The following is a 10,003-nucleotide window of genomic DNA, read 5'->3' as shown; positions in this document are numbered from 1 at the left end:
ACTAGAGGCAGAACTTATGAATTTGGAAGATAATGAAACTAGCCTAATATGCAATGAAGATAAAGAATTCTCTACCATAAAAGTATTAGTAAAAATTAAAATTGAAGACGTAGAGATAGAAACTTTAGCACTAGTAGATTCCGGATGTACTAGCTATCTAATTAATAAAGAAATAGTACCAAAGCATTTACTAAAAATACTGGAAAGACCTATAACAGCTACTCAAATAGATGGATCACAAAATATCTATAATTATTGCATAGAAAATGCACAAATAAGTTTTTTAAATACATGGAATAAATTCTACAACCCAATTTACAATGTTAATAGAATATTAGCAAGGGATTTAAACATAGGATCAAACTTTGTTATAGGACTACGTTTTTGTATCCAAAATAAAGGAGGATGTCTCTTAACAAGAGATGGAATAATGCTTTTTAAAAATCTAACTTATACACCGGTACAAACAATAACATTACCAACAGTATATAGAACATTAAAAACACATAAAAAGAATTTAATTGCTAAACCATGTTGCGAAGATTGTCAAAATAACCAATGCCAAAATAGCAACCTATTAAAAGAAAACAAAAATTTAGAAGATAACTTAGAAGATTTTAAAAATTATACTCTAGTTAATGCAGAAGGGGAAGAATGCCTAAAAGACATAGAAAAAGACTATACTTTAATAAATATTGAAACTCAATTTTACAACTTTAAAAAAAGGAATAAACACAATAGGAATAATAAATAATCCGAAAGATTTAGACAATGTGATAGCAATTTTAGATAAAATAGAAATAATAGGAGAAAAATCTTTAGCACATTGGGATGCTAACGAAATAATGTGTAAGTTAGATATAATTAACCCAAAATACACCATAAAGACGACATCAATAGAAGCTAATAATGAAGAAATAGAAGAATTTGAAAAACAAATTAAAGAATTATTAAAGTTAGAAGTAATTAGAAGATCAACATCTAGACACAGATCAACAGCATTTATGGTAAGAAACTATAGCGAGCAAATCAGGGGAAAAACTCGTATGGTAATAAACTATAAAAGACTAAATGACAACACTAAAACAGACGCATATAAGTTACCAGATAAAAGTGAGTTAATTAATAGAATACAAGGTAAAAAGATATATAGTAAGTTCGATTGTAAATCCGAGTATTGGCAGGTAAAAATGCACCCAGGTAGTATAGAATGGACAGCATTCACCTGTCCAGAAGGACATTATGAATGGCTTGTTATGCCATTCGGACTAAAAACAGCTCCACCCATTTTTCAGAGAAAAATGGATGATATTTTTAGAGAAGATAAAAACTTTGTATTAGTATATGTAGATGACATTTTAGTATTTAATAAAGATATGCAACAACATTTAGGACATTTACAAATGATTTTTAGACTATTTGTCAAACATGAAATAATAATTAGTAAAAAGAAAATGGAACTATGTAAAACACATATTAATTTTCTAGGAATAACTCTAGGAAATAGGAGGATTAAACTTCAACCTCATATAGCCAAAAAGGTATTAGAGATGCCAGATAAATTAAAAAATACTAAAGATCTACAAAAAATTTTAGGAATAGTAAATTATGCAAGAAATTTTATTCAATACTTAGGAAAAATAGCTAGACCTTTATATGCTAAAACTGGAAGCAAAGGTCAAAAACATTTTAATAATGAAGACATTAAATTAGTCCAACAAATAAAAGAAAGAGTAAAACATATTCCAGACTTAAAAGTTCCACTAGAAACTGATTACTTAATCGTTCAAATAGATGGAAGCAAATTAGGTTGGGGAGCCATATTAAAAGCAAGACCTAATAAATATAGTGATAAAAATGAAGAAAAATTTGTGCATATCAGAGTGGACAATATAAAGAAAAAGGAAATATGCCTAGCATAAATTTAGAAGTATTAGCTATAATATATGGTTTAAACAATTTTAAATTATATATCTTAAATAAAACAGAAATTTTAGTAAGAACAGATTGTGAGGCAATCGTTAAATTTAGTCAAAAGATAAATGATAAAGAAAGTAGTAGAAGAAGATGGTTAAATTTTATGGACTCTATATCGGTATATAAAAATACTGTTTTTGAATATATTAAAGGAAAAGAAAATGAATTAGCAGATAAATTAAGTAGGTTACAATTAAAAACAAAATCTGTTTAACAGGTTAATATTTGTTTCAGCATGCGACCAACTAATCAACATGCAGCAGACAAAGACAAAGGAATAGCGTCTTCCTCGTCTCAAGACATTTATTTTCAGACAATGCTAGGGAACGTTAGATTTCGACCCCAAAACTCTATCGAACTCCAAAACTCCATGCAACCACTGGAGAGAATAGACTTTGGGCCTTTTAATTTAATTGCTTTCCCACCTAGTAATTATTCTTTTAACTTAAGACCAAAACATATTTTAGATAGACCCCAAAAATGCCTAATAGACAATTTGTGGATATCACACCATAAACCAGATCATAAACATTTTTTAGCCGCCATGAATGCTTTATGTCAATGTATATCAGATAAAAGTAAGCCTAGATTCAAATATTATGTAATTATACATGGTAAGACAAACGAAATTTTTCAGACATGGATAGAAGTGCTAGACTCTATAAGTGGTACAAAACATCCTCTTTACAAAGGTTTCAATGATTTTTCTGAAGCTTTTGATTATGCAAGAGGACACCTAGGACCTAATTTTTTCTTATCTCCAGCATTAAGACAAAATCATAACCAGATTCCTCAATACAATATCCAAAAAAACTCAAGTAAAATAATTTTCTGTGATCATTGCCACTCTATGACCGAAGTCTTCAAGAGATTGAATCTTCAAAAGGAGGCTCTTATTACAGAAAACTCTAAACTCATGGAGCAAATACAGACTTTACAAGACAAACTGAGTAAATTTCATACAAGAAAGACTAATATCAGTACTCAGACACAGAGTTCTCCATCTCCACAAAAAATAGATAAAAAAGGTGTGCATTCCCCTCTGAATGCTTAGAAATCCACTGTACCGGATGTTGGTGCAGCTAGTCTGGCTCAAACGGTAATCGATAAAGACAAATCAAATCCGTTAAGGGCTGTCACTTTGCCAAAAAATGAAGATGAAGCAGGACCTTCATCAAAACCTCATAAGACTAGTACCTTAAAAAAGACATTAACAACAAAAAAGAAGAATAAACAAATTGAGATTATTGTAAAACAAACATTAGAAAAATTCTTTAGTAGCCAAGAACAAGATAAACATATGGATAATAAAGACAAGCCAAGTACAAGTACAGATAGAGTAGTTCCAGAAATGAATACTACAGACGTTAATATTCCAACATCATCAGACGAAGAAGATGATATATTTGAAGATAGTCTTCTCCAAGATGCTCAGGATCCCTATGAAGATGATGACTCTGGAATGAGTTTCAACACCATAGCCCTGCACAACTTGGACACATAAGCAGACAAAGACATGTAATAAAGGAGATTGATACAATAAGGTACAATTATTGTAATTGTGATAAGAGTGCCATGTGGGTATGCCCACATTAAGTCTTGTAATTAAGTCTATGTCTATGTTAGAGTGAGTGATTCCTTTATCATTACTTTCCAAAAGAAAGAAAAACTGTTGAAGCACGCGTCAGGAAAAGAGAAATAATAATGCATGTGACGATGGGGCCCAATGTGTACCCAACCTGCATTATTAAAGAATCTTATCCTTACCTGTCGGCCATATTATCAAGGCCACGTAGTGTGATCCTAGTCCACTCCTTTTTATTATATTAATTCTATATAAGACTTGTAACTTAGTAGAAGAAGTAGATCAAAAAAAAAAAAAAAAACCTTAGAACTTGAACCTCTGAACGTACTTTCCTATGTATAAATCCTCCTTTTCCAACCAACCTTTCCTCTTGGAGTAAATCAAAGTTTGTAATATAAGGAAGTTGAATAAAAAAGCTTTCAGTTTTCCAAAATCTTTAGGGGATTCCCTAAAGGGAAACCTCTATCCTAGTTACTTCATGTAAGTTCTTATTTATTTTATATTTCCCCTCCAAAAATATGTTTTGTTTTAAGTTTTAGATGTTTATATTTTTAGAAATTTTAGATATGTTCATCATGTAAATTAAAAAATGTTTGTTTAAATTCATTACCCTTAGTATATGGTTAACCTCTTAATTTCTTAACAACGATGGATTAACCTGTAAATTCCTAGAAATTTTGGCCTTGATAGTCCGACATGTCTGCAGAATAGACGAAGGACAAGTGTTAGTTGCCAGATGAAGTTTTGGGGTGTGGTTAAAGAAGTAAGTTGTTAAGAACATAGATTAAGAGGAAGAGATGAACGGGGTAAGATAAAAAAAAATAAAGAGTTTAAAATTAGGGAAAATATAGAATATAAGAATGATAAACGTGAAGAAACAACGGGATATATATATATATGTGTGTGTTGAATTAATATCACATATGTAGCGCAAGTGTTTTTTGATGGCCAAACAATAGAAAGAAGATATGACCAGAGTTATTAGTGTGTGAAACACGAGTCCTAGTATGTCTAAATAGTGTTAGCTAAAACATTCTAAAGAAAACACCAGACTATAGCTTTCGCATCTCATAATCGGAATAATCACTCTCAACAAAAGTTTCAAACTCGTCCTACGACAGAAGACTCATAGCTTTGCCATTGTCAAAAATGATACTTGTGACATTTACCCTATAAAGTATTTGACTTCCATGATCACCCAATCCTTTTGCTAAGGATTCGGCAATCCCGCCAACTCCACCAATAGGTTAGCTGATTCCACAAAAATGTCTCTCACATAGAACCTGAAGAAAGAAAACTCATGAGGAAGTGGAACTGGATATCAAGACATTAAGCATTTGTTCTCTCCATGACATTAAGCATTTGTTTAGCATTTTTTAGCAGTGGTTAAATGTGGATTACTGACAATCAGAAAACAATGGAGTACTACCAAATTGATAGGTTGAAGAATAGAAGATTTTAAAAATGGGGTCGTTGATCTTAATTTCCACTCTTTTGGAATGAGGTAGCCTTCGTACTCGATTCCTTTTACAGTCTGCCTTACGCCTCTGAAAATCGAAGGGAAAATTCTCAGTGTCTCTATTGCCACTTTCCAGGTGTACTTCATCTTGCCAAGGTTTTCCCAAATTAGGGAATCTCCAGGTGATAGTTCTATGCTATCTCTTCTTGTTCTGCGTTTTCATAAGTTATGTAGAAGAAACCCGAAAGATAGAGTCCACTCAATGTTCCACAAGTTAAGGGTTCTTACCTTTAAGGACAGCTACATGGATGTTTACATTGTTTGCTAAAAGTCTTACCATGAAAGTTATCAAGACGGATGAAGTGTCATGTCCTACAACTATGATGAGCATGACATTATGAATGATTTCATTTTCAGACATGAGTTCTTGGTTGTTCTCTCCACGGATGATGAGCAAACAAGTGATGAGGTCCTGGTGGTTTGAAGAAGAATTTGTTTTAGCATGAGCAGATGTGAAAAATAAACAAAAATAGTCATCACACTACAGAAGCATTTATAAAGCTATGAAGTTTCTACAGTAAGCAATAAAAGGGAAACATTCTCAAATAATTTCCTCATAATAGAGGCAGATTCAGGATTTTAAGTTATGAATATTAAACGACAACTTTTTTTCTTACTTGGATACGTTATTTATATATATGAACTGAATTTCTTAATACAATGAAAGCGTTTAAGCCAAAGTTAAGCTACTGAATCTATAACTTCTGTTGTAGCTCCGCCCCTGTCTCACAATGAAAAAATGTTTCGTATGCACAGATAGATTTTATATCATGTCTTCAGAGGACTATTTATCGATTGCAATATTCTTCTAAATACATGATATTGGATAAGAAGTGAAAGTCATCACACACAATGTTAATCTCTGTCATACCTATAAAACCAATATTGACAAAGGTGCCCAACGCGCCATAATCACCCCAATCCATGAACTGTAATATCTTTTGACTTCCTGAAAGCTGCAAAGGCATCCCTGCAAATGCACCTTCCCCCATAGAACCTCGGACACAAACCTATGAATGATATCCGGAGAAATGAATATGTATAAATTAACTAAGAGAGGAAGAGAGTAACCATTAACAACACATACCTTGACACGCTTTCCATCATCAGCAAATGAAAGGGCAAGTACACGAATAAGTTCCATTTGCATACCTATTCGATAAACATCCTGTGGATTCAAGATACTGTCAAACCTAAATAAACTATGGGCATATGATTAAAAAAAAACTTCTCACCATTGCAGGATTCAGCTCGGGGATACTGATTTCAATCTGTCAATTCAATATAAAGGTATTGGTCTAACATGGATTTACGCTAATGTAAATGGAAATGCCTAAGTTCCTTGTATAGGTTCTGAAAGAAGGGAATGTCTTAATTAAAATGTTAACCAATCAACATAATCTTATAAAACAGTTCTACCAACTCGATCTAGTTTGATGTCAACCTTATCTGAATTACTTTTAAATCGGAGAGTATACCTTTAATCGAGTTTTCCCATCATTGACAGCTCTTTGAGTAGCCTGAAGCACATCAGTGTAGAAATATTCTGCAAAGCAAAATGCATTGATAAAAAGGTAATGCAGAAATAAATCAGAAGCAAAAGCAAATCCAATTAAAAGAAATTTAAAGCTACAAAGAATGTAACAGATAGAGTGAAATTCTGTTGCAGGTATCCGACTTCCAATTTTCCGTAACTAAATATGATCATAGGTAATCACAAATGTTTCAGTTAAGCTAATTTCATAAATGTTTCTAACTAAATATGATTATTCTCTAAGAACATAATCAAAATTAACAGAGGTATTTGTAGTTCACCTTAGTGTGAATTATACATCGTTAACTGATTTTAAATACACTGCATACGCCAGTTAGAGCTAATATTCAAGACTCAGATTGCTGGATGGTAGTAGCACCTACACCACTTGATGACGTCCCTCTTATATAACTTTAGAATGCAATTCCTCCCCTCTTCAAACTTGAGCTATGTTTATGTAAATGCAGATGTGAAGTAGCATGTTGGACTGCACAAATACAGTCATGCTTGCACATGTTTGCCTAAACTTAATATTTGACTGTACAAATAGGTTATTTCTATTCATGTTTGATTGCATACACCAGAGCTTTCAGTACAGATTTGTTGCTATAATCTAAAACTACATCAAGATATTCAAATTTTTTCCGCTGGTATGATTCTTATAAATTCAAAAAGAACTCAATGAACCACGAAAGCTTGAGATTAACATAACATGGGCCTTTTCCAGTCAAATATATACACAAACTTGACATGTATCATGTATGCCCTGCATCATTCAACAATACGATTACATATCCAAGATAAGAGATTTAACCAGATTGAGGAGTCGAAAAGGATGAAAATAAGTTCATCATGCCAAAAATTTGACATATCATCCCATGATTTTGTTATCACGTGATGATGATTTCAACTTTGCATCATAATACTAAAAAAGATTAGTCTATAGTGGAGCAACTTCCATCACAAAGTCAGTAGTATCCAAAGGCAGCTTCTTGCACATATTAGCAGCAGTTGCTAGTTCTACTCTCTACGGAAGAAAGAAAAAAGATCAGAATGACACTCACCCTACTAATGGAATAAAAATTTATCAGTTTCTCTACCTGAACACCAGTGGAAAAGAAATTGAGATACGAAATCACGACCATGAGTGCAGCTGCTCGCAAACAAGCAGTTGGATCTTCCTGAGATATCTTCTTTAAAGCTTGTAGAGACTGTTAAATCTAAACATTAGCATCATAACTTAAAATTATCATCATGCCAATATTAAGTAAACTGTAATGCTTACAAGTCATATTCTATTAGCAGAGATGTCATATAGAGAATTTCTACTTCTAGAGAACTCTTATACTTTGTTTGGATGGTTGTGATATATTGTTTCACAATCATTGTATTGTATTATATTTCTATTGTATTGTATCGTACTGTATTTGCTTTAATGAATACAACTTTTGGATAGATTGTATCATTTTTCATCGTTACATAATCTCACACATTAATAATTTGAAAGGTAAACCTACAAGAAAAGTAGGAGACGGCGTAGGGCTGCTATAAAAAGGTAGGATAAAAGATAAATATAATTATTAGATAATAATAAAGATACAATGAGAAAATAAATTAGGTAATGACACAATCACACCAAATTGGTCGTCACATAAAATGAGACTTTCCATCGTTACCCAACGAAAAATTTTAACTAAACTATATAGTAATAAAATTTAAGTAACAATCAAAATAAATATTGTATCTAACCAAACAACACAATACCATAAAATAGGTAACAACCATCCAAACACACTATTTATGTTATCGTAAATACACAAATTGTTGAGCACTGGAGTCCAAATGGGATGATCCATATAACCAACCCCAAATAGTTTCGGATTGAGAATATACACTGAAATCAACTCGAGTTGGCACAAAGGAATAAACTGTCACTTGTTCAACCAAGTCCATGTATTCAATGATGAGCAGGCGAGCTACAAAACACGAAACCGCTCCATAATGCACAACAGCAGCACAAGAAGATGGCAGAACATCAACTAAATGGGTTAACGCTCTAGCTGCGAGAAACATAATATCAGGATTACTTCCATGAGTAAGCAACCCAACAAGCACAGGTACAAAAGAATCCATGAAAAAACTGCTCAACGAGTCTTATATCCCTATCGAAAGCATCACACAAAGCTGCGTTAATGCCTCTATTTGTTTCCCTTCTTCACCATCTGCTCTTAAACCTAATAAAATCTTTTTTAATCCCCCGTTCTGATGCGACGACGAAGTGGAGGACACCATTGCTGAACTTGGCACTAAATCTACCAAACCAACACCCAATTTTCTTAATAATCATTGAAGTGCACTACTTGCTGAAGTCAAGTTTTGGTGCAAAATCCCAACATCACTTTTACTTTCATTATCATTTTTTTCTTCATCACCTCCAACGGTATCCATATCTCTATCCCTAATCTTGTGTTCTTTTTCCTTTCCAAGGTGGGTATAAAGTGTCTACTAAATATATGTAATACATCAAAATAACAAAAATTTAAATGCAAAGGATCCTAGATATAATGTGTCTACTTCTATATGCCCTATTTAAATAGTTGAGCATTTTTATTCTATGTGAGTATTTGGCTAAATGGGTGTTGAGATCTGGATACTCAAACAAAAACTACTCCTCAGTCTCAAGCAAGAAGGGATCGGCTATATGAATCCCTAGGCCTCAGTTCTAAACAAAGTTGAGGTCGGTTATATGAATCCCCACTATACGCAAGCAACAATAATAGCAACAGTTGTTTTACTATTTGTTATAAAGCAATAGCCAATGTTATAAAATAAAGGCCACCAGAAGCATACAACATACCAGAATGACAATTGAGTAGATTATACTAACAAATATTCTAGTAAAAGAGCACAATTTTAATATAGCACGAATGACTGACACAGATCAAACTAATATTCATATTATTTCTAACAACAAAACATCCGAGACTACTATGAACTACGAAAAACTCAAGCTAGAAAAAGTCATTAAGAAACAAACCTGATCAAGCACGGTTTCACTGATCATATCCTCTGCCACCTCTTTTGACTCAGCAACAACAGCCAACTCGTCAGCCATTCACTTTTTTCCACTTGGCGGACTCACCACTGATGCAAATCTCTGGAAATCTGTAATCTCTTTTTACATTATCTCGGCCAATTTCTTTTTAGCCATATCAAAAACCACGTGATCCATTGCATCATTATTTATATACACCTCAAACATTATCTCATCTTTACAAGGCACCACCATATTATACAACCTTTATATCAAATCTTGCTGACTTTTTAGCTCCATCATAGCCAGCAAACCCTGACAAAATCTCATCCCACTAGCATAAAATTTGAGCAT

The sequence above is a fragment of the Capsicum annuum genome, chromosome 4 (assembly GCF_002878395.1).
Source record: "Capsicum annuum cultivar UCD-10X-F1 chromosome 4, UCD10Xv1.1, whole genome shotgun sequence".
NCBI classification, from domain to species: Eukaryota; Viridiplantae; Streptophyta; class Magnoliopsida; order Solanales; family Solanaceae; genus Capsicum; species Capsicum annuum.
The sequence above is the reverse complement of the archived record's forward strand: the minus strand, read 5'-3'. Positions refer to the sequence as shown.